Raw genomic sequence first — 21808 nt, forward strand, 5'->3', positions numbered from 1 at the left:
TAATATTTTCCTAACTTTCCACCTTGTCATGACAGCACCAGACAGATAGACTCTTCCCCTACGCACAGGAAACCTAGAGCACAAAAGGATGTACAGCCCACCTATGCCTCGGTGGTTTCCTGTCCCTAGGAAGCCTGGAGTGATCCATGTCTCTAGGAGGTGTGGATGACTGTGGTGAAGGTCCTGAGAGGCGTAGGAGCTCCCAATGCTGTGGCCATATTGGAGGCGGGGTTGAGTCCTTACAGGAAGTGACGGGTGGGGAGAGGCCAAAGCGGGTGCCGGAAGTGACATCAGATGCCGTGTCAAAGGACCTTCCAGAGCAGCAGATTAAAAAAAAAAAAAAAAGTTCCTTTGACTGCTGCTCTACCTCCATGTGTGTGATGGATAGCCGGTTTATTCTGCTATCACGCCTCCAAGGGGGAGAAGAGAGTGGAGCTCCACTGGAGAAGATTCTTCCAAGCTGGACTGTTCTGAATCAAAGAACCAGTCTACAGTACCGTGCTTTTGCGGAGGGGTGAGTGTATCTGGTCCTTTTATTTTTGCTTAGGGGTTTACTCCGCACCCCTAGACATCTTATCCCCTATCCAAAGGATAGGGGTTAAGATGTCAGATCGCCGGGGTCCCACTGCTGGGGACCCCCGGGATCTCGGCAGCAGCACCCACCTGTACGGCTTCCACCTCACACCGACAACGCTGGAGGCTTCGGATCCCGACCACAATGGCGGAAGAGCGTGACGGCAAGACTCCGCCCCATGTGACGTCGCCCCGCCCACTCAATGCAAGTCTATGGGAGGGGGCGTGCCTGACCTCTCATAGACTTGCATTGAGGGGGCAGGGCGTGACGTCACGCTCGGCCGCCATTGTGGTTGGGATCCGAAGCCTCCAGCGTTGCCGGTGTGAGGTGGAAGCCGTACAGGTGGGTGCTGCTGCTGAGATCCCGGGGGTTTCCAGCAGCGGGACCCTGGCGATCTGAAATCTTATCCCCTATCCTTTGGATTGGGGATAAGATGTCTAGGGGTGCCGAGTACCCCTTTAGGGGGCTTCTTCCTGTTTCTCCCCCTCTGCAGCCAGTAGTTACCCCTTCCCTGGGCTTTTTAGTCCCTAGGAAGCCTGGAAAGCGGTTGAAATTGAGGAGGAAGAAGGTGTGGTTTTGGTTCACTCCGACTCAGGTATTTCTTTTATCTGATGTATTATTATGATTTATGCTATGTCATAGTCATATGTTCCCTACGATTTACAGGCATGACTTGTCGGGAAGGCCTCTTTTTCTGGCAGAGGGCACACAACAGTTGATCAAAGCTATGAGATTGGCCATGGGGTTAAAAGAGGCAGGGAACAAAAGACTATTCAGGATATAATGTTTGAAGGCCTGGAAGTAAAAAAAAAAAAAAAACAGAGCTTTCCTATTCATAAAACAGTTTCTCCGTTGATCTAAAGGGAATGGGGAAATCCAGACATGAAATCCTTTATTCCCAGAGCTATTAAGAGGTAATCAGAACAACAAAGGGATCAATCTCATAACTGGAAATTCTCCCGTAAAGGGAGCAGGCTCATGTTTAACTAGCCCAGTACTTCCACTAAAAAGCCCAGCTCCCAATGACAGGACCCTACGAGTACGTGGCAGACTAAAAAAGTTCTTCCCAGAATGGGAAAAAAATTCAGGAAGTTCCTAGATTATTCAGACCATCCAAGATGGTCTTCGGTTGGAGTTCATCAGTCTGCCACCTACTTGTTTTCTAATAACAAAAAGCCCCTCAGGTCAGTCATCCCTAGAGGATGGAGTGGTGTCCTTGATTCAGAAGGGAGTCTTAACCCCAGTACCCCTGAAGGAACAGGGCCAGGGGTTCTATTCATCTTTTTTTTTGTAAGGAAGCCAAATGGGACTTTGAGTCATAATACATTTGAAACCTCTAAACCGCTTTCTTGTATACAACCGTTTAAAGATGGAAGCAAAGTCTACAGTCAACCTTTTGTTCAAGAATGGTTTCATTTCGTCTTTAGATTTAATACTCTTATCTTCCAATACACATAGACGACCAGAAATACCTATGGTTAGCAGTGCACGTAAATACTCAGCTACACCTGCAGTTCTGCGCTCTGCTTTTCGGAATTGCTGTTGCCCTAAGGGTTTTCGCGAAAGTGGTTGCAGAAATGGCCGCTCATATCCAAAAGGGGGGGGGGGAGAAGGGATTTTCATACCATACCAAGACTACTTCCTTCTAGTGGTAGAATCAGAGGTAAAAGTGCAGATGTTTCTGAACTGTACTGTAGAAATCCTTCACAAGTTGGTATGGTTGATTAATTGGGAGAAATCTCCTACTCCTACACAACAAAGTCTTTTTAGGCATTCTATTTGATTCCACTGTCCAGAAATCCTTTCTTCCTACCTCTAAAATAGAGAAAATATTCTCCTCAGTCAGATATTGCTAGATGTCAGTCTTGGGTGTATTTACAGCAGCCATCCCTGCAGTCCCCTGGGCTCAACTCTACTCCAGAGAGTTACAGTTAGAACTTCTGAGTGATTGGGATGGTTCTTAATCACATCTGGACAGATGTGGGGGTTTATTTCCCACTGTTCTTGCTTCCCTAGTGAAAAAATTGTGCATCTAAAAGGAGAGCTCAACACCAGAGCAGACTTCCTGAATAGTCACTTGATTCATCAGGGCGAGTGGCGGCTGAATCCAAAGATCTTTCACAAAATATCAGCCTTGTGGGGAATGCCGCGGGTGGATCTGTTTGCAACTAGGCAAAACGGGCTGGTCAGAAATTTTTTTTTTTCCCTGACCCCAGCAGACAGACCCTTGGAAGTGAAACGTCTTTCCCCCTTAGCACTCATCCCCAGGGTCATCAAGAAAATCGAGGACAAACAACAATTGTCTTGATTGCCTCATTCTGGCCACTGAGAGCCCAGTTCTCCTGTCTAAGGACTGTCTCTAACAGACCCGTGGGTCCTTCCGGAAGACCTGGACCTTCTCAATCTGGGGCCAATTTTTCATCCAGATGCCTGCAATCTTCACCTGACAGCCTGGCTCTTGATAAGCTTAGACTCCCATCTAAGGGCTTCTCTGCTACAGTTATATCTACCCTGCAGTGCAGTAGAAGATCAGTGACTTCCAAAATTTATTTTATAGTCTGGAAAAAAAATTAGCAGGTTACAGTTTTCTAGTCCACAGGTTTCTCCAGCATGGGATCTCACTCTGTTCCTTAATTCCCTCTGCCAAGATCTTTTTTAGCCTTTTTATCAATTCTGCTGAGTCCTAGCTCAGTAGACTGCCTTGTTAGTAGCTTTTACCTCAGCCAGGAGGGTAGGAGAGTTAGCGGCCTTACCTACCAGAGAGCCCTATACACGAATTTTAGACAATAGAATTATTTTAATACCAGATCCTGATTTTCTCCCCAAAGTAGTTTCTGATTTTCATATGTCGCAGGAGGTGGGGCTTCCTTCTGCGCCAATCCATCCACCGAGGGATAGGAAGTTTTTCACAAGCTAGATGTTCGCAGATGTGTTCTAGAAAACATCAATAGGACTAGGGAATTCAAAAAGTCTGATTGTTTATTCAGTTAATAGGTCCCAACAGGGGGAATAATGTTAGAGGTGACATTATTGCTAGGTAGGTCAGGCAGCTTATTCTTATACAGGTTCGCCTCCGCCACCCAACCTGAAGGCTCACTCTACCCAGCAGTCGCTTCATCAGAAAAGCGGGGCAGAAAAAAAATTGCCTCTTTTTCTCAAATCTGTAGGACGGCTACTTAGTCGTCCCCAACATACTTTTCCGACACTATATACTCAAGGCTGCTGATCTATCCTCTCTGGCTTTTGGGCGCAAAGTCCGTCAGGCGCTGATCCCTCCCTAATTTTTCTCTGGTGGTGCTGTCGTGATGAGGTGGAAAGCAGGTAATTACTCACTGGTAATTCTATTTCCTCTTAGTCACAAAAGCACCACATGCTATTCCCACCCTTTTTCTTGTCTTTTCTCAGAGGTGTGTTAAAAAAACAAGCTAGATAGATAAAATTTACTTATATATGAGGAGTGTATTTAATTTTTTTCTTGTGTTATTTGCTGTTAGTAAGTAATAAGTTTATATTTTTATTATAGCTTCATTAACCATTTATAGGATGCTTTTTTAGGTCTCGGTAATTCACTGAGGCATAGGTGGGCTGTGTATCCTTTTGTACTCTAGTTTTCCTGTCCGTAGGGGAGGAGTCCATCTCTCTGGTGGTTCTTTCATGACTAGATGGAAATTACCGGTGAGTAATTACTGGCTTTCCTGCTTTGACAGTTTCTGGCTTTTAAAACCACCTCCTGCAGCTGAAACAGCAAGGGGGAGGGGGGACAACCCCTTTAACCCCTTAAAGACGCAGCTCATTTTCACCTTAAAGGGGTATTCCGCCCCTAGACATTTTATCCCCTATCCAAAGGATAGGGGATAAGATGTGAGATCGCCGCGGTGCCGCTGCTGGGGATCCCCGCTGCGGCACTGCGCTATCATTACAGCACAGAGCGAGTTCGCTCTGTGCGTAATGACGAGCGATACAGGGGACGGAGCGCCGCCCCTCGTGACATCACGGCCCGTCCCCTTAATGCAAGTCTATGGGAGGGGTCATGACGTCCGCCACGCCCCCTCCCATAGACTTGCATTGAAAGGGGCGGGCCGTGACATCACGAGGGGCGGAGCCGTGACGTAACGATGCTCCGGCCCCTGTACCGCCCATCATTACGAGCAGAGCGAACTCGCTCTGTGCTGTATTGATAGCGCAGTGCGGCAGCGGGGATCCCGGGGATCCCCAGCAGCAGCACCGCGGCGATCTGACATCTTATCCCCTATCCTTTGGATAGGGGATAAAATGTCTAGGGGCGGAATACCCCTTTAAGGACGGAGCCATTTTTTGCAATTCTGACCACTGTCACTTTATGCATTAATAACTCTGGGATGCTTTTACCGACTTTTACCGATTATTCTGATTCAGAGATTGTTTTTTCGTGATATATTCTACTTTATTTTAGTGGTAAATTTTCGTCATTACTTGCATCCTTTCTTGGTAAAAAATCACAAAATTTCATGAAATTTTTGAACATTTTGCATTTTTCTAACTTTGAAACTCTTTGCTTGTAAGGAAAATGGATATTCCTAATAAATGTTATATTGATTCACAAATACAATATGTCTACTTTATGTTGGCATCATAAAATGGACATAGTTTTACTTTTTGACAACATTAGAGGGCTTCAAAGTATAGCAGCAATTTGCAAAATCTGAAGGGACAGATGTTACAGAACTACAACTCCCAGCATGCCTGGGCAGTCTAGGCATGCTGAGAGTTGTAGTTTTGCAACATCTGGAGGGCTACCGTTTGGAGACCACTATTACAGTGGTGCCCAAACGGTAGCACTCCAGATGTTGCAAAACTACAACCCCCGCTTGACTGCCACCTTCCTTGATGCTCCACGCCGTCGCCTCCCTACCTGCGCCACTGATCTCCGCTGATGTGACCGCAACTTTTTCACAGGTACCGGCCGCCATCTTATTTCCCCCCCCCCCCCCCCCCTCCGTTCTGCCCGACATCCAGGGGTGGGCAGAGCGGGGGGTTTCCATGGCAACCCCCCTGTCTTCAACTGCCATTGGTCAGTACTCATTGCTGACTAATGGCAGGGTATAGGAGGGGGTGGCACCACAGCAACCTCGCTCCGATCCCTTAGGATGATCGGAGCTGTCAATTACCGCTACGATTATCCCTATTTTCCGGGTGATCGGGTCACCAGAGACCCGATCAGCCTGGAATACCAGAGAATGTCTGAATTGACATGCAGTTTCCTGCAATCGCCGACATGGGGGGTCTCAGGACCCCCCTCGGCGATGTGCCGGGATGCCTGCTGAATGATTTCAGCGGGCATCCCGGTCCCCAACCGGCTAGCGGCGGGAACCGGAATTCCCACGGGCGTATCCATACGCCCTATGTCCTTAAGGACTCGGGATGCAGGATATATTCATACACCCTGCGTCCTGTACAGGTTAAGGCTACCTCTTGTGTGTGATGGATGGTATTCCTCAGTGTAGCTGACCGTCCATCTCCTTGGCACATGTGAAAAGCTGATTATTACACCCAGGGAACCACTGTGGTGGTAATAGCATGCCTTCCAAGGAGATGACCGGTTGCTCCAAGGAATCCTGTTCATCTCCAGCACTTTACTCTGGCACAGTACAGTCGTGTCTAGCAGTCAGGTAACTCAATTAGCTTAACTAAACAGAGGGCTGCAGACACCTGCAGTCAGAGCTGCCAGGAACTCCACAACCTCAAAACACTGAAGTGTTCTCTAAATTGGGAGGCTCCAGACGGAGAGGGGGAAAGAATACCTAGAATCAAGGCAGAACCCTAACCCCAGGCATTTCCATATCATGATATGGAGGCGATGAATAGATTGAAGGGGTACTCCGGTGAAAACCCTTTTTTCTTTTAAATCAACTGATGGCAGAAAGTTAAACACATTTGTAAATTACTTCTATAAAAAAAATCTTAATCCTTACAGTGCTTATTAGCTGCTGAATGCTACAGAGGAAATTCCTTTCTTTTTGGAACACTGATGACATCACGAGCACAGTGCTCTCTGCTGACATCTGTCCATTTTAGCAACCATGCATAGCAGATGTATGCTAAGGGCAGCATGGTGGCTCAGTGGTTAGGACTGCTGCCTTGCAGTGCTGGGGACTTGGGTTCAAATCCCACTAAGGACAACAATAAATAAAGCGTTATTATTATAATAACGTCAGCAGAGAGAACTGTGCTCGTGATGTCATCAGAGAGCATCACAAAAAGAAAAGAATTTCCTCTGTAGTATTCAGCAGCTAATAAGTACAGGAAGGATTAAGATTTTTTAATAGAAGTAATTTACAAATATGTTTAACTTTCTGCCACCAGTTGATTTAAAAGAAAAAAGGCTTTCACCGGAGTACCCCTTTAACCCCTTAAGGACCCATGACGTATGCATACGTCATCACACCCTGGGTCTTAAGGACCCATGACGTATGCATACGTCATGGTCTTTTCCTGGTCTCCGCCGCTCACCCGGCGGAGATCGGAAGTGGATCCCTGCTGAAATCCTTCAGCAGGGATCCAGGGCAAACGCCGAGGGGGGTAGTGGTTTTGCAACAACTGGATGCACACTGGTTGGGAAAAATTGTCTGTTTCCTAACTCGGTGTTTCCCAACCCGTGTGCCTCCAGCTGTTGCAAAACTATAACTACCAGCATGCACTGATAGACTGTGCATGCTGGGAGTTGTAGTTTTGCAACAGCTGGAGGTCCCCCCCCCCTGTGAATGTACAGGGTACATTCACATGGGCAGGGGCTTACAGTGAGTATCAGGCTGCAAGTTTGTGATTCAGCAAATTTTGCACGGCAGCTCAAACTCGCAGCGGGAAACTCGCTGTAATCCCCCGCCCGTATGACTGTACCCTAAAAACACTACACTACACTACACTAACACAAATAAAATAAAAAGTAAAAAACACTACATATACACATACCCCTACACAGCCCCCCTCCCCTCCCCAATAAAAATGAGAAACGTCTGGTACGCCACTGTTTTCAAAATGGAGCCTCCAGCTGTTGCAAAACAACAACTCCCAGTATTGCCGGACAGCCGTTGACTGTCCAAGCATGCTGGGAGTTTTGCAACAGCTGGAGGCACCCTTTTTGTGAATCACTGGCGTAGAATACGGCTATGTCCACCCCTATGCAATCCCTAATTTAGTCCTCAAATGCGCATGGCGCTCTCACTTTGGAGCCCTGTCGTATTTCAAGGCAACAGTTTAGGGCCACATATGGGGTATCGCCGTACTCGGGAGAAATTGTTACAAATTTTGGGGGCTTTTTCTCCTTTCACCCCTTATGAAAAGGTGAAGTTGGGGTCTACACCAGCATGTTAGTGTAAAAAGATACATTTTTTACACTAACATGCTGGTGTTGCTCTATACTTTTCATTTTGACAAGAGGTAAAAGGGAAAAAAAAGCCCCCCAAAATTTGTAATGCAATTTCTCCCGACTACGGAGATACCCAATATGTGGGCGCAAAGTGCTATGGGGGCGCACAATAAGGCCCAGAAGGGAGAGTGCGACATGTACATTTGAGGTGATTTGCACAGGGGTGGCTGATTGTTACAGCGGTTTTGACAAACGCAAAAAAAACAAAACCCCACATGTGACCCCATTTCGGAAACTACACCCCTCACGGAATGTAATGAGGGGTGCAGTGAGAATTTAGACCCCACTGGTGTCTGACAGATCTTTGGAACAGTGGGCTGTGCAAATAAAAAATTTTGTACAGCCCACTGTTCCAAAGATCTGACAGACACCAGTGGGGGGTAAATGCTCACTGTACCCCTTGTTACGTTCCTCAAGGGGTCTAGTTTCCAAAATGGTATGCCATGTGGGGTTATTTTGCTGTTCTGGCACCATAAAGGCTTCCTAAATGCGACATGCCCCCCGAGCAAAAAAAATTTTTTTTTTACATATGCAAAAGTCGTGAAACCCCTGTGGGGTATTAAGGCTCACTTTATTCCTTATTACGTTCCTCAAGGGGTCTAGTTCCCAAAATGGTATGGCATGTGGGTATTTTTTGCTTTCCTGGCACAATAGGGGCTTCCTAAATGCGACATGCCCCCGAGCAAAATTTGCTCTCAAAAAGCCAAATATGACTCCTTCTCTTCTGGGCATTGTAGTTCGCCTGTAGTGCACTTCAGGTCAACTTATGGGGTACCTCCATACTCAGAAGAGATGGGGGTTACACATTTTGGGGGATATTTTCTGCTATTAACCCTTGCAAAAATCAGAAATTTGGGGGGAAACACACATTTTATTGAATTTTTTTTTTACATATGCAAAAGTTGTGAAACACCTGTGGGGTATTAAGGCTCACTTTATTCCTTGTTACGTTCCTCAAGGGGTCTAGTTTCCAAAATGGTATGCCATGTGTTTTTTTTTCCTTTTCTGGCACCATAGGGGCTTCCTAAATGCAACATGCCCCCCAAAAACCATTTCAGAAAAACGTACTCTCCAAAATCCCCTTGTCGCTCCTTCCCTTCTAAGCCCTCTACTGTGCCCGCAGAACACTTTACATAGACATATGACGTATGTGCTTACTCGAGAGAAATTAGGCTACAAATAGAAGTATACATTTTCTCCTTTTACCCCTTGTAAAAATTCAATAATTGGGTCTACAAGAACACGCGAGTGTAAAAAATTAAGATTGTGAATTTTCTCCTTCACTTTGCTGCTATTCCTGTGAAACACCTAAAGGGTTAAAACGCTGACTGAATGTCATTTTGAATACTTTGGGAGGTGCAGTTTTTATAATGGAGTCATTTGTGGGGTATTTCTAAGATGAAGACCCTTCAAATCCACTTCAAACCTGAACTGGTCCCTGAAAAATTGTGATTTTGGAAATTTTGTGAAAAATTGGAAAATTGCTGCTGAACTTTGAAGCCCTCTGGTGTCTTCCAAAAGTGAAAACACGTCAATTTTATGATGCAAACATAAAGTAGACATATTGTATATGTGAATAAAAAAAAAAATATTTGAAATATCCATTTTCCTTACAAGCAGAGAGCTTCAAAGTTAGAAAAATGCAAAATTTTCTAATTTTTCATCAAATTTGGGGATTTTTCACCAAGAAAGGATGCATGTTACCCAAAAATGTTACCACTATGTTAAAGTAGAATATGTCACGAAAAAACAATCTCTGAATCAGAATGATAACTAAAAGCATTCCAGAGTTACTAATGTTTAAAGTGACAGTGGTCAGATGTGCAAAAAATGTCCAGGTCTTAAGGTGTAAAATGGCTGGGTCCTTAAGGGGTTAATCTCTCCTGTCTGCAGAGGATATAAAAATATGGCTCTTGTTTTCAGGGTATTTATGGGGGGGGGGGGGGGGGGGTATGGTCTTGTAATTGTTTAATTACTCATATTGCTTGTTTCTTCTGCCTAGTAGGAGGAGATAACTTGTTACCATATTTGCAGTACAATAGAGAAACATGTTATTTAAATTTTTCTTTTTTTTTTTTTTAACTTTATTTATAAATTTTCCAAATAGTACAAAACGAGTACAAATATACTCCCAACATAGGACCATCAACAATAACATTGAAATTAACATTGAGGTCCTCCTCACTGAGCAATTAAAGTTCAAAAGTAGAGCACCTTCCACGTACTCAGAATCCTAATATACAATCCAGCATATAACACCTCCAAGTTGTGCAGTTAGTCCGTACCCCGGACAGAGGTCTCACAGCGCTCCGTCCACTGGGACAATGTAGAAATGCGACCAATAGGGGCCCCACATCTCTTAGCAATTAGCCCTTCCAGCACAAGGTTGCCATGAACCTCCGCCATGATGGCAGGAAACTCGGCACGACAGTCTACTTCCAATTTCGAGCAATGTGGATTTTCACTACCGTCAATATATGATAAAGAACAATCATGCAATGTGGAGGAACTTGATCGAGGGACAAAAACAGAAGCGCACTCTCTGGCCCCCATATAAAGGGGCAGTCCACTAAGGTATCTAGAAGTCTTTTAACCTTGGACCAGAGAGGCATAATCAGGGTACAAGTCCACCAGACATGCAATAAAGTACCCTGAGCTGTACCACAGCGCCAAAATATAGGGGAGGCGATCGGGTATATTTTAGCTAAGCGCTCTGGTGTGTAGTACCAGCGGTACAGGAGCTTCCTAGAACCTCAAAATGATTAACACATTTAGAGTATATTTTGTGAACATCATAGACAAATTTCCACTACTCGGATGAGAAGCTCTGTGCCAAGTCCTCCTCCCATCTGCATCTAAAATTAAAGGCACTATCATCCCCCTTTTCAGTCAGAGCTACGTAGGCAAATGAGATACCTCTCGCAAAGGAGGCATTATGCAAAAAATGCTTCTCATAAATGGTACAGGGCAAAGAGTCGTCCCACACGAGAGATCTCAAGAAGTGCCTAAGTCTGAGGTATTTATAAAAGTCCCTCCAGGACACCGAGAACAATTGGACCACGGTAGCGAAGGGCAGCAAACCGTGGGCATCACTAATCACAGCTATATTAATGATACCCGCAGCAATCCAGGATGTAAAATCGATATCTACCAAGTAATCCCCTATAGCAGCCAGGGGGATATCTTTTACCCTGGGAGGGCACAGTCTTTTAATCTGCGTCTCCTTACTCCACAGCCTGACAGCCGCAGCAATAGTAGAGAAAGCCGAAGAAGGAGCAGAGGTAGGATTGAAACGGAGAGCCCAGAGGAAATTCAGGACAGCGGCCTCAACATCCACCCATAGGGGGGGTCAGTGTGCCACCACCACCTTTTAAGCTGGTCAAGTAACACTGCATGGTAATACAACCTAAGACAGGGAACACCCATGCCCCCCTCACGTACTGGCCGATACAGTATGCTAGCGCTAATTCTGGGGCATTTCCCAGCCCAAATAAACCTCAGGAACAGTCTCTGTAGTTGCGAGAGGAAGGAAGCAGGTATTACCACTGGTAGGCATCTAAAAAAATAGAACACCTTAGGGAGTAGCATCATCTTAGCCGTGGCAATACGTCCGGCCCACGATATAGGGATCAGGGAGTAGCCATCAATCTCTGTATTCAGCTGGGACCACAGAACAGCAAAGTTGGTGGGGATCGTCTTGGCAGGGGAAGCAGTAAGGACAATACCCAGATAGGGAATCTGATCAGTTACCCATTTAAAGGGAAAAATAGACTGCAGCCTGCACTGTTGATCAGTAGGTATGTGTAGCGGCAAAATACAGGACTTCGTGGGGTTGATTTTATAATAGCTAAGTAGGCCAAAGGCCTCACTAAGTCTCATTACTGGGCCCAAAGAGCTCATAGGACTGGAAAGACAGATGATGACGTCGTCCGCAAACAAGCTGATTCTATGATCTATACTACCCAAACGAACCCCTGAGACGTCCAAAGAGTCCCTAATAGACTGCGCAAAGGGTTTCATGACCAGAGTGAAGATAAGGGGGGACAAGGGGTACCCCTGTCTAGTACCATTACTAAGAGGGAAGCTGTCAGAGAGGGTACCCATGGTGTAAATTCTGGCTGAAGGGAGCGTATAAAGAGCCATAATAGCAGACGCTAGTGGGGGAGGGAAGCCAAATCTGCGCAACACCCACCTCAGGTATCCCCAATGTACCCGGTCGAACGCCTTCTCCGCATCCAAGGAGAGCAGGAGAGAGGGCGTCCAACCGGAATGTGCTGCAGCAATAATATCGAGAAAGCGTCTCGTGCCGTCAACCGTCTGCCGCCCTCTAACGAAGCCCACCTGGTCCTTATGTCTCGGGGCCGGCAAGACCTTATTCAGCCTAGCGGCAAGAGCTAGGGCATACAATTTGATATCACTATTTAAGAGAGATATGGGTCTGTAATTGGCAACGTTATCTAGCGGTTTACCTTGCTTAGGAATAGTGATGACCAGGGCTTCCAACATCTCCCCAGGGGGCATACCACTTTCTCTAACGCTATTGAAGGCCCTGGTCAGAAAGGGGGCCACCGAGGGGCCATATCGCTTATAGAATTCGTTGGTGATGCCGTCTGGACCAGGTGATTTCGAAGGTTTGAGGGCACGCACACAGTCAAGAACCTCTTCTACAGTGAAAGGGGAACATAAATCAGAGGCCTGTTCTTGAGATAAAGAGGGGAGAGACATAGAGGACAGAAAGGAGGAGATAGCCGCTTCATCAGGCTGTGGAGTAGCAGAGTCATTTTTAAGGTTATACAGTTCACTATAAAAATCTGCAAAACAGTTAGCAATTCCCTGGGGGTCTGTAATTCTAGAGCCATCGCTTCTAGTGATAAAGGGTATCCTACATTTGTTCTGACGTTTTTTAAGCTGCCTAGCCAACAGAGAGCCAGATTTATTACCCTGCCAATACCATTGCATCTTAAACCGTCGCAGCGCTAGCTCATAGCTATGTAATGAAAGGGAATGTAGACTGGCGTTAATCTGAGAGATTTCTCCAGCTAGGATAGGAGAGTAGGAGGCCATATTGCGTCTGTGCAAATCCGCAAGTCGCTGCTGAAGCTCCAGGATCTTGGTCTGTCGGTTTTTCCTATCGTGGGCGTGTTGGCTAATGAAGTGGCCCCTAATCGTGGCCTTAAAAGCGCACCAGAGCATGGGATCGGCAACATCCCCCGTGTCATTGACCCGGAAGTATGCATCTACCGCCAATTTAGTCGCCTCAGAGTATTCAGGGTTGTGGAGGATCAGGGGATTAAGCCTCCAAATATAAGTCGGGCGAGTGGTAAAGGACTCCCTAAGAGTTACACTAATGGGAGAGTGGTCCGACCACTCTATAGGCATTATACGTGCCTCAGACACCAGTGGCAGGAGAGAGCGGGAAACAAGGGCATAATCTATTCGGGTGTATATCTTATGCACATGCGAGAAGAAAGTAAAATTCCTCTCAGTAGGGTGAGATATACGCCAAATCTCATAAAAATCATTTTGGGACACACTAGTGAAGAATCCAGTAGGCTCCCTCTTAGAAGCAGTCGACGTGGAGTCAACACTAGGCCACATGGTCATATTGAAGTCCCCTAAGAGTAAACAGTGACCCTTTTTCACAGATCCCAGCTTACGTAAAAATGACTTGAGGAAAGCACATTGCTTAGTATTGGGGCCATACAGTGTAGCCAAGGTATATTGGACATTATTTAAAAGACACAGTACAATTATATATCTGCCACGGTCATCTATCACCGTTTGCTGAACATTAATCGATAAAGTGTCCCTAAATGCAATTGCTGCACCCCCCCTTTTTATGCACAGCATGCGCTTGATAGATGCACGGAAAGCGTTTATTCTGCAGTCTATCCGCATCTTGGGCAGATAAGTGTGACTCCTGTATGCAGAGGATGTCAGCACCTAAGTGTCTGGCCTCTCGCCACACCAAAGACCTCTTATATGGTGAATTGAGACCATGCACAGTCAAGGACACTACCTTAAGACCCATAAACAGGCTCGCAGCATAAGCTAATTGAAACCAGTATCACATTAGGAATAATAGTAACTGCCACGCATACAAGGAGACAGACATCTGGCAATTGCAACACGGACACGGAACGCCATAGGACACTCAACAGACAAAACAAGTGAACGAGGACCCATCGAACAGACAACAGACATAAAAAACAAACAGCAACACAAAACATAGAAAACACATAAGCATCAATAAAGACCATGTGGTAAGTGTTGTCGGGGCAAGTAAGAACAATCCACTGCAGTTAGGCCAAAAGTCTCAATGAAAATTGACAATATCCAGAGCGTCAATAGGCATAACAAAAGAAAACCATAATAAGGAAACGGGAACCAAAAAGGAGCAAAAATGGTGCCCCCATAATAGAGTCAGAGGACAGAGTGAAGCAGTTCAGGAGCATGGCGACTCAAGCACCTTATAACTTGGGCTTCTTCTTGCGATGAGAAACTACTTTCCAGTCCTCCTCAATTCTCACCCCTTGGGGTCCACCAGGGGACCGCTGAGCAGGCGGGTCAACAGGAAAGTTCCATTCAGCGCAGAGTTGCGTGAGGGCATCCGGGGAGGAGACCACATGCTTGGCCCCATTATGGGTAACGATAAGCTTCACGGGAAAACCCCACTTGTAGGGGATCCCCTTATCTCTAAGAACTCTGGTCCCTGCCCCAAACTCTCGGCGCCTGGCCAGGGTAGCCTCTGATAAGTCTGTATATAGTTGTAGCTCAGAGTACTTTTCTGGAAGAGAGGGTGCCGAGCGCGCCACTGTCATTAACTGCTCCTTAATGTGGTAGAAGTGTAGGCGCAGGATTACATCTCTAGGTTTCGAGACAGGTAAGGATTTCGGCTTAGGAAGCCTATGGACCCTGTCCATCAGCAAGTCCATAGCGGAAGCCTGGGGCAATAACAGCGAAAAATAGTCGGTCACAAAGCTATTAAGGTCCTCCGTTTTAACCGATTCAGGAAACCCTCTCACTCTCAAATTGTTCCGACGGGATCTATCTTCCATGTCAGCAATCTTAAGTTTAAGAGCAGAAACCTCATCATCCAGAGAGTTAGTCAGATTCACCACCTCATTATGGGAGGAGATGAGCTCCGCCATCTTGCTTTCGATATGTGAAGTACGGTGCCCCAGCGAGGAGAGCTCATGTTGAATGTCAGAAACTGCAGCTTTTATGTCTCCTTGTATAGAGGCATGTAATTCAGCAAGGAGTCCCCTCATAGCATGTTCAGAGATAGGTGCCAAAGAAGGCCCCCCCGGGCTGTTAACAGGACCCCCCGACTTCTGGGCAGGCTGATTCCCAGACCCCAGGGCTATAGAGGAGACAGGAGAGAACGGTACCTGCGGGGATCGCTGAGCCGAGGGTGCCCATCCCGTCCGGAGCCCCGGAGGTGGCGGCGGAGATGCTCCTTGTCCACTGCCCGCTGGGGAAGAGGAGGACGCCGGTGAGGCACTTCCAGTGGCTGGAGACGCCGAGCCGCCCAGCACGGGGAGAGCGGCTGTATGTGGAGGTGAGGCAGCTACGCCATCTTGAGAGGCCTCCGCAGCAGGAAAGAACGCCGTGAGCTTCAGCGGGCTCTTCTTTCCACTGTCACGATTCGGCTCACAGGTAGTGGATCCTCTGTGTCAGCGAGGGATTGGCGTGGACCGTGCTAGTGGACCGGTTCTAAGAGGCTACTGGTGTTCACCAGAGCCCGCCGCAAAGCGGGATGGTCTTGCTGCGGCAGTAGCAACCAGGTCGTATCCACTAGCAACGGCTCAACCTCGCTGACTGCTGAGAAGGCGTGGGACAGAAGGACTAGGCAGAGGCAAGGTCAGACGTAGCAGAAGGTCGGGGCAGGCGGCAAGGTTCGTAGTCAAGATGGATAGCAGAAGTTCAGGTAACACAGGCTTTGGACAACACTAAACGCTTTCACTGGCACAAGGCAACAAGATCCGGCAAGGGAGTGCAGGGGCAGTGAGCAGATATAGTCTGGGAGCAGGTGGAAGCCAATTAAGCTAATTGGGCCAGGCACCAATCATTGGTGCACTGGCCCTTTAAGTCTCAGAGAGCTGGCGCGCGTGCGCCCTAGAGAGCGGAGCCGCGCGCGCCAGCACATGACAGCAGGAGACCGGGACGGGTAAGTGACCTGGGATGCGATTCGCGAGCGGGCGCGTCCCGCTGTGCGAATCGCATCCCCAACGGCCATGACAGTGCAGCGCTCCCGGTCAGCGGGACCGACCGGGGCGCTGCAGGGAGAGAGACGCCGTGAGCGCTCCGGGGAGGAGCGGGGACCCGTAGCGCTAGGCGTAACAGTACCCCCCCCTTAGGTCTCCCCTTTTCTTTGTCCGGTAACTGCCTCCCCTGGGATGAGGACACCGGGAAAGGATGGAGGGTTTCCTCAACGGCAGGCAGTACAGCAGGAGTGGGAATGGGGAGGGAGGGCAGAGGGCGAAGCCTGGCACGGGGCAGTGTGTCACCAGGACGGGGGCCATGAGGAGGCACTAAGGCTTGCCTGACGGGACTGGGAGGGGGGGAGAGGCACTTCCTATGGCAGGCAGAGTCCCAGTTCTTGATCTCCCTGGTGGTCCAATCAAGGGTGGGAGAATGAAGCCGGAGCCATGGCAGACCGAGGAGGACCTCAGAGGTACAGTTGGGGAGGACGAAGAGCTCAATCACTTCGCGATGGGGTCCAATACACATCAGGAGGGGTTCTGTGCGGTAACGCACGGTGCAATCCAATCTGACTCCGTTGACCGCGGAAATGTAGAGCGGCTTGACGAGACGGGTCACCGGGATGCGGAATTTATTCACCAGAGAATCCAGAATAAAATTCCCAGAGGCACCAGAGTCCAAGCAGGCCACGGCTGAGAGGGAGGAGTTAGCTGAAGGAGAAATCCGCACGGGCACCGTGAGACGTGGAGGAGCAGACTTAGAACCAAGAGACGCCACACCCACATGAGCTGGGTGCGTGCGTTTCCCAGACGTGGAGGACGAATAGGGCAATCCACCAGGAAATGCTCGGTACTGGCACAGTACAGACAAAGATTTTCTTCCCTACGGCGATTCCTCTCTTCCTGGGTCAGGCGAGACCGATCCACTTGCATGGCCTCCTCGGCGGGAGGCCTAGGCGTAGGTTGCAACGGAGACTGTGGGAGAGGTGCCCAGAGATCTAAGTCTTTTTCCTGGCGGAGCTCTTGATGTCTCTCAGAAAAGCGCATGTCAATGCGGGTGGCCAAATGGATAAGTTCATGCAGGTTGGCAGGAATCTCTCGTGCGGCCAGCACATCCTTGATGCGACTGGATAGGCCTTTTTTAAAGGTCGCGCAGAGAGCCTCATTATTCCATGATAATTCAGAAGCAAGAGTACGAAATTGGATGGCGTACTCGCCCACTGAAGAATTACCCTGGACCAGGTTCAGCAGGGCAGTCTCGGCAGAAGAAGCTCGGGCTGGTTCCTCGAAGACACTCCGGACTTCAGCGAAGAAGGACTGGACTGTGGCTGTGGCAGGATCATTGCGGTCCAAGAGCGGTGTGGCCCAAGACAAGGCCTTTCCTGAAAGAAGGCTCACTACGAACGTCACCTTAGACCGTTCTGTAGGAAACAAGTCCGACAACATCTCCATATGCAGGGAACACTGAGACAGAAATCCACGGCAGAGTCTAGAGTCCCCATCAAATTTGTCCGGCAGGGACAAGCGGAGGCTAGGAGCGGCCACTCGCTGCGGAGGAGGTGCAGGAGCTGGCGGAGGAGATGGTTGCTGCTGTAGCAGAGGCAGAAGTTGCTGTAACGTGGCGGTCAACTGCGACAGCTGCTGTCCTTGTTGGGCAATTTGCTGCGATTGCTGAGCGACCACCGTGGTAAGGTCAGCGAGACTTGGCAGCGGCACCTCAGCGGGATCCATGGCCGGATCTACTGTCACGATTCGGCTCACAGGTAGTGGATCCTCTGTGTCAGCGAGGGATTGGCGTGGACCGTGCTAGTGGACCGGTTCTAAGAGGCTACTGGTGTTCACCAGAGCCCGCCGCAAAGCGGGATGGTCTTGCTGCGGCAGTAGCAACCAGGTCGTATCCACTAGCAACGGCTCAACCTCGCTGACTGCTGAGAAGGCGTGGGACAGAAGGACTAGGCAGAGGCAAGGTCAGACGTAGCAGAAGGTCGGGGCAGGCGGCAAGGTTCGTAGTCAAGATGGATAGCAGAAGTTCAGGTAACACAGGCTTTGGACAACACTAAACGCTTTCACTGGCACAAGGCAACAAGATCCGGCAAGGGAGTGTAGGGGCAGTGAGCAGATATAGTCTGGGAGCAGGTGGAAGCCAATTAAGCTAATTGGGCCAGGCACCAATCATTGGTGCACTGGCCCTTTAAGTCTCAGAGAGCTGGCGCGCGCGCGCCCTAGAGAGCGGAGCCGCGCGCGCCAGCACATGACAGCAGGAGACCGGGACGGGTAAGTGACCTGGGATGCGATTCGCGAGCGGGCGCGTCCCGCTGTGCGAATCGCATCCCCGACGGCCATGACAGTGCAACGCTCCCGGTCAGCGGGACCGACCGGGGCGCTGCAGGGAGAGAGACGCCGTGAGCGCTCCGGGGAGGAGCGGGGACCCGGAGCGCTAGGCGTAACATCCACGTCTCCAGGTCATCATCAGGAGCTCGGGCGAGGTAGGCACCGATGTGGACAGGTTCCGTAGCGAAAAGCTCGGGATTTATGCCGCAATCTGGCCCGAGGTGCAGCTGAGCGCAGGGATTATGCGACCGCCGCCATGCACTGCAGGACACACCCCCCGTTATTAAAATTTTTCAATTGTAGCTTAGCTTTTGGGTGGAGACTAGCTTGTAAGATGGCTCCCATTTTTAAGATACCAGTACCAGAATCCTTGAAGAAGGTGCATGTTGACCTTCGTGCAGCGGAATGTCTGACAAAAATTCCTAAGCGGTATTCTGGTCGGAAATTCCATAGTGTGTACCCAGCCTTCAGGGTATGTTCACACTGTGTAATCTCTGTTTGCAGAATTCCGCGAGCAGAGATCCCGTCTGGCGGCGGCGGCCGCCGAAAATACTTTGGCAGTAGGACCGCGCGGGACTGCGCCCTCACCATTGATGGCTATGTGCTTGCGGAATTCTGCACAAAGAATGAACATGTTCATTCTCTTTGCGGAATAATTTCCACCGCTGAAATACCTCAGTGTGAACGGGTCTCGCGGAAGACCCATTCACACTGATGGTAATGTTCACTGCACGGAATTCCGCTCGCGGAATTCCACAGTGTGAACACACCACCTGGAGAGTTTCCTCTCAAGAGTTATACAGCACTGGAAAAACAGCTGATATGTACCAAAAACTGCACCACATTTGCCTATAGGTTGGGTGTGATTTTGTAGTTAAAGGGGTTATCCAGGAAAAAAAAAATTTCTTATATATCAGCTGGCTCCAGAAAGTTAAACAGATTTGTAAATGACTTCTATTAAAAAATCTTAATCCTCTCAGTACTTATGAGCTTCTGAAGTTAAGGTTGTTCTTTTCTGTCTAAGTCCTCTCTGATGACACCTGTCTTGGGAAACACCCAGTTTAGAAGCAAATCCCCATAGCAAACCTTTTCTAAACTGGGCATTTCCTGAGACAGGTGTCATCAGAGAGCACTTAGACAGAAAAGAACAAACTTAACTTCAGAAGCTCATAAGTACTGAAAGGATTAAGATTTTTTAATAGAAGTAATTTACAAATCTAAAAAAATACAATGTAGCCCGGACCTTCTAGATGAGTATAAATGGATATACAAGGATCGTGCTTCAATAATAATTGTCATTTATTTATAAAAATAAAATTTCATCACTTCTCACAGGGCCCTTGTGAGAAGAGCATACATAAAAAAAGGTATTAGGCAATAGTATTAAAATTAAACACTTGGCATAGAGTATAGAATAATAGAATAAAATAGCTGGGTAAGAGCTGTACCATACAGATATATTAGAAAGTTTAGGGTAAATATGTCCCTTTTTTAGGATACAGTGACAGACAGTCTGTATTGATAGTAATTGTTACCGGTCTGTCGGTTGTGGCTCAGGCGGGGGATGTTGCTCCCGCAATAGATAAGTGTCCGTAGTATATACAGTCCACTGTATGTTGCCTCCAATTGTGAGCCTGATCCAGTAAGGTCTGAGCGTGGTGGCAGTCGCTGTCGGATAAGGCGCTGGCAGGCGCCAAAGATCGTGATGGTGTCCGGGGACTGCTGGCGCTAGCGTGCGCTAAAGTTGGTATTCCTCACCGCTTCATTAGTTGGAAAACAGGACCATGTACTGGAAGGCTGGAGGTTCACCTCGTGGTGCCGGCGTCTGACGTCAGAGCCGGGATGGTTACAGCAGGATAGTTGCACCGGGATGATTGCGGATGATTATCCGACAGCGACTGCCACCACGCTCAGACCTTACTGGATCAGGCTCACAATTGGAGGCAACATACAGTGGACTGTATATACTACGGACACTTATCTATTGCGGGAGCAACATCCACCGCCTGAGCCACAACCGACAGACCGGTAACAATTACTATCAATACAGACTGTCTGTCACTGTATCCTAAAAAAGGGACATATTTACCCTAAACTTTCTAATATATCTGTATGGTACAGCTCTTACCCAGCTATTTTATTCTATTATTCTATACTCTATGCCAAGTGTTTAATTTTAATACTATTGCCTAATACCTTTTTTTATGTATGCTCTTCTCACAAGGGCCCTGTGAGAAGTGATGAAATTTTATTTTTATAAATAAATGACAATTATTATTGAAGCACGATCCTTGTATATCCATTTATACTCATCTAGAAGGTCCGGGCTACATTGTATTTTTTTGGTTTCCCTTTTCTTAGCAATTAAGGTATAGTTGCTTGCCCTGTTTGACCTCGGTGCGTAATAGTTGTGAGCTGCACACATCCACATAGTTTTTCTTAATTTACAAATCTGTTTAACTTTCTGGAGCCAGTTGATGTATATAAAAAAAGTTTTTTCCTGGAATACCCCTTTAAGTTCCATTGAAGTGAATGGAGCAAAGTTGTAATACCACACACAACCTGCGGACTGGTATGGTGCTGTGTCTTAACTGGAAATCCTTTTATATTCATGCAGATTTTCATCATGCAAAATTCCATGCAGAAATTCTGCCGTGTGAACATAGCATAAGACCACTTGAGAAGGGTTTGGATGGAGTGCTGGTCAGGCATACTCTCTGCGGTTCTACTTAATGTTATTAACAGTCAACTACAATAAATGTACAGCTTTTTTTCTGGAGCCTCAGGAAGTATACACCTAAAAATGTAAAAGGCTCCGTTCACACCGCCGTTATTTCCACTTTTCTATTGTCATAGAAACAAAGACCTTAATTTACTAAGGGGTTTTCCTTCATTACTGTGCCATGATCTATGGAACAAACATTATTATAAATGGTGGTTTCACAAGTTGATTATTTTTTTAAATATTTTTTTTAACCCATTAACGACATAGAACGTAAATGTAGGTCCTGGTGCCCAGGTACTTAACGCACCAGGACGTACATTTACGTCCGATACATGACGCAAGCACCGACACGGCAATCGCGTGAATGTCCACCATTAACACCTCAGATCCCGTGATCAGTACAGATCACGGCATCTGCGACAATGCAGCCGTTATATTTGATGATCGTATCGACCCCCACTGTGGGGATCCGATCATCTAAAATGGCGGATGGAGGTCCCCTCACCTGCCTCCGTCTGTCTCCTGGGGTCTTCTGCTCTTGTCTGAGATTGAGAAGACCAAAGCAAAAG

This window comes from Hyla sarda, chromosome 3 (genome assembly GCF_029499605.1).
Source record: "Hyla sarda isolate aHylSar1 chromosome 3, aHylSar1.hap1, whole genome shotgun sequence".
Taxonomy (NCBI): domain Eukaryota; kingdom Metazoa; phylum Chordata; class Amphibia; order Anura; family Hylidae; genus Hyla; species Hyla sarda.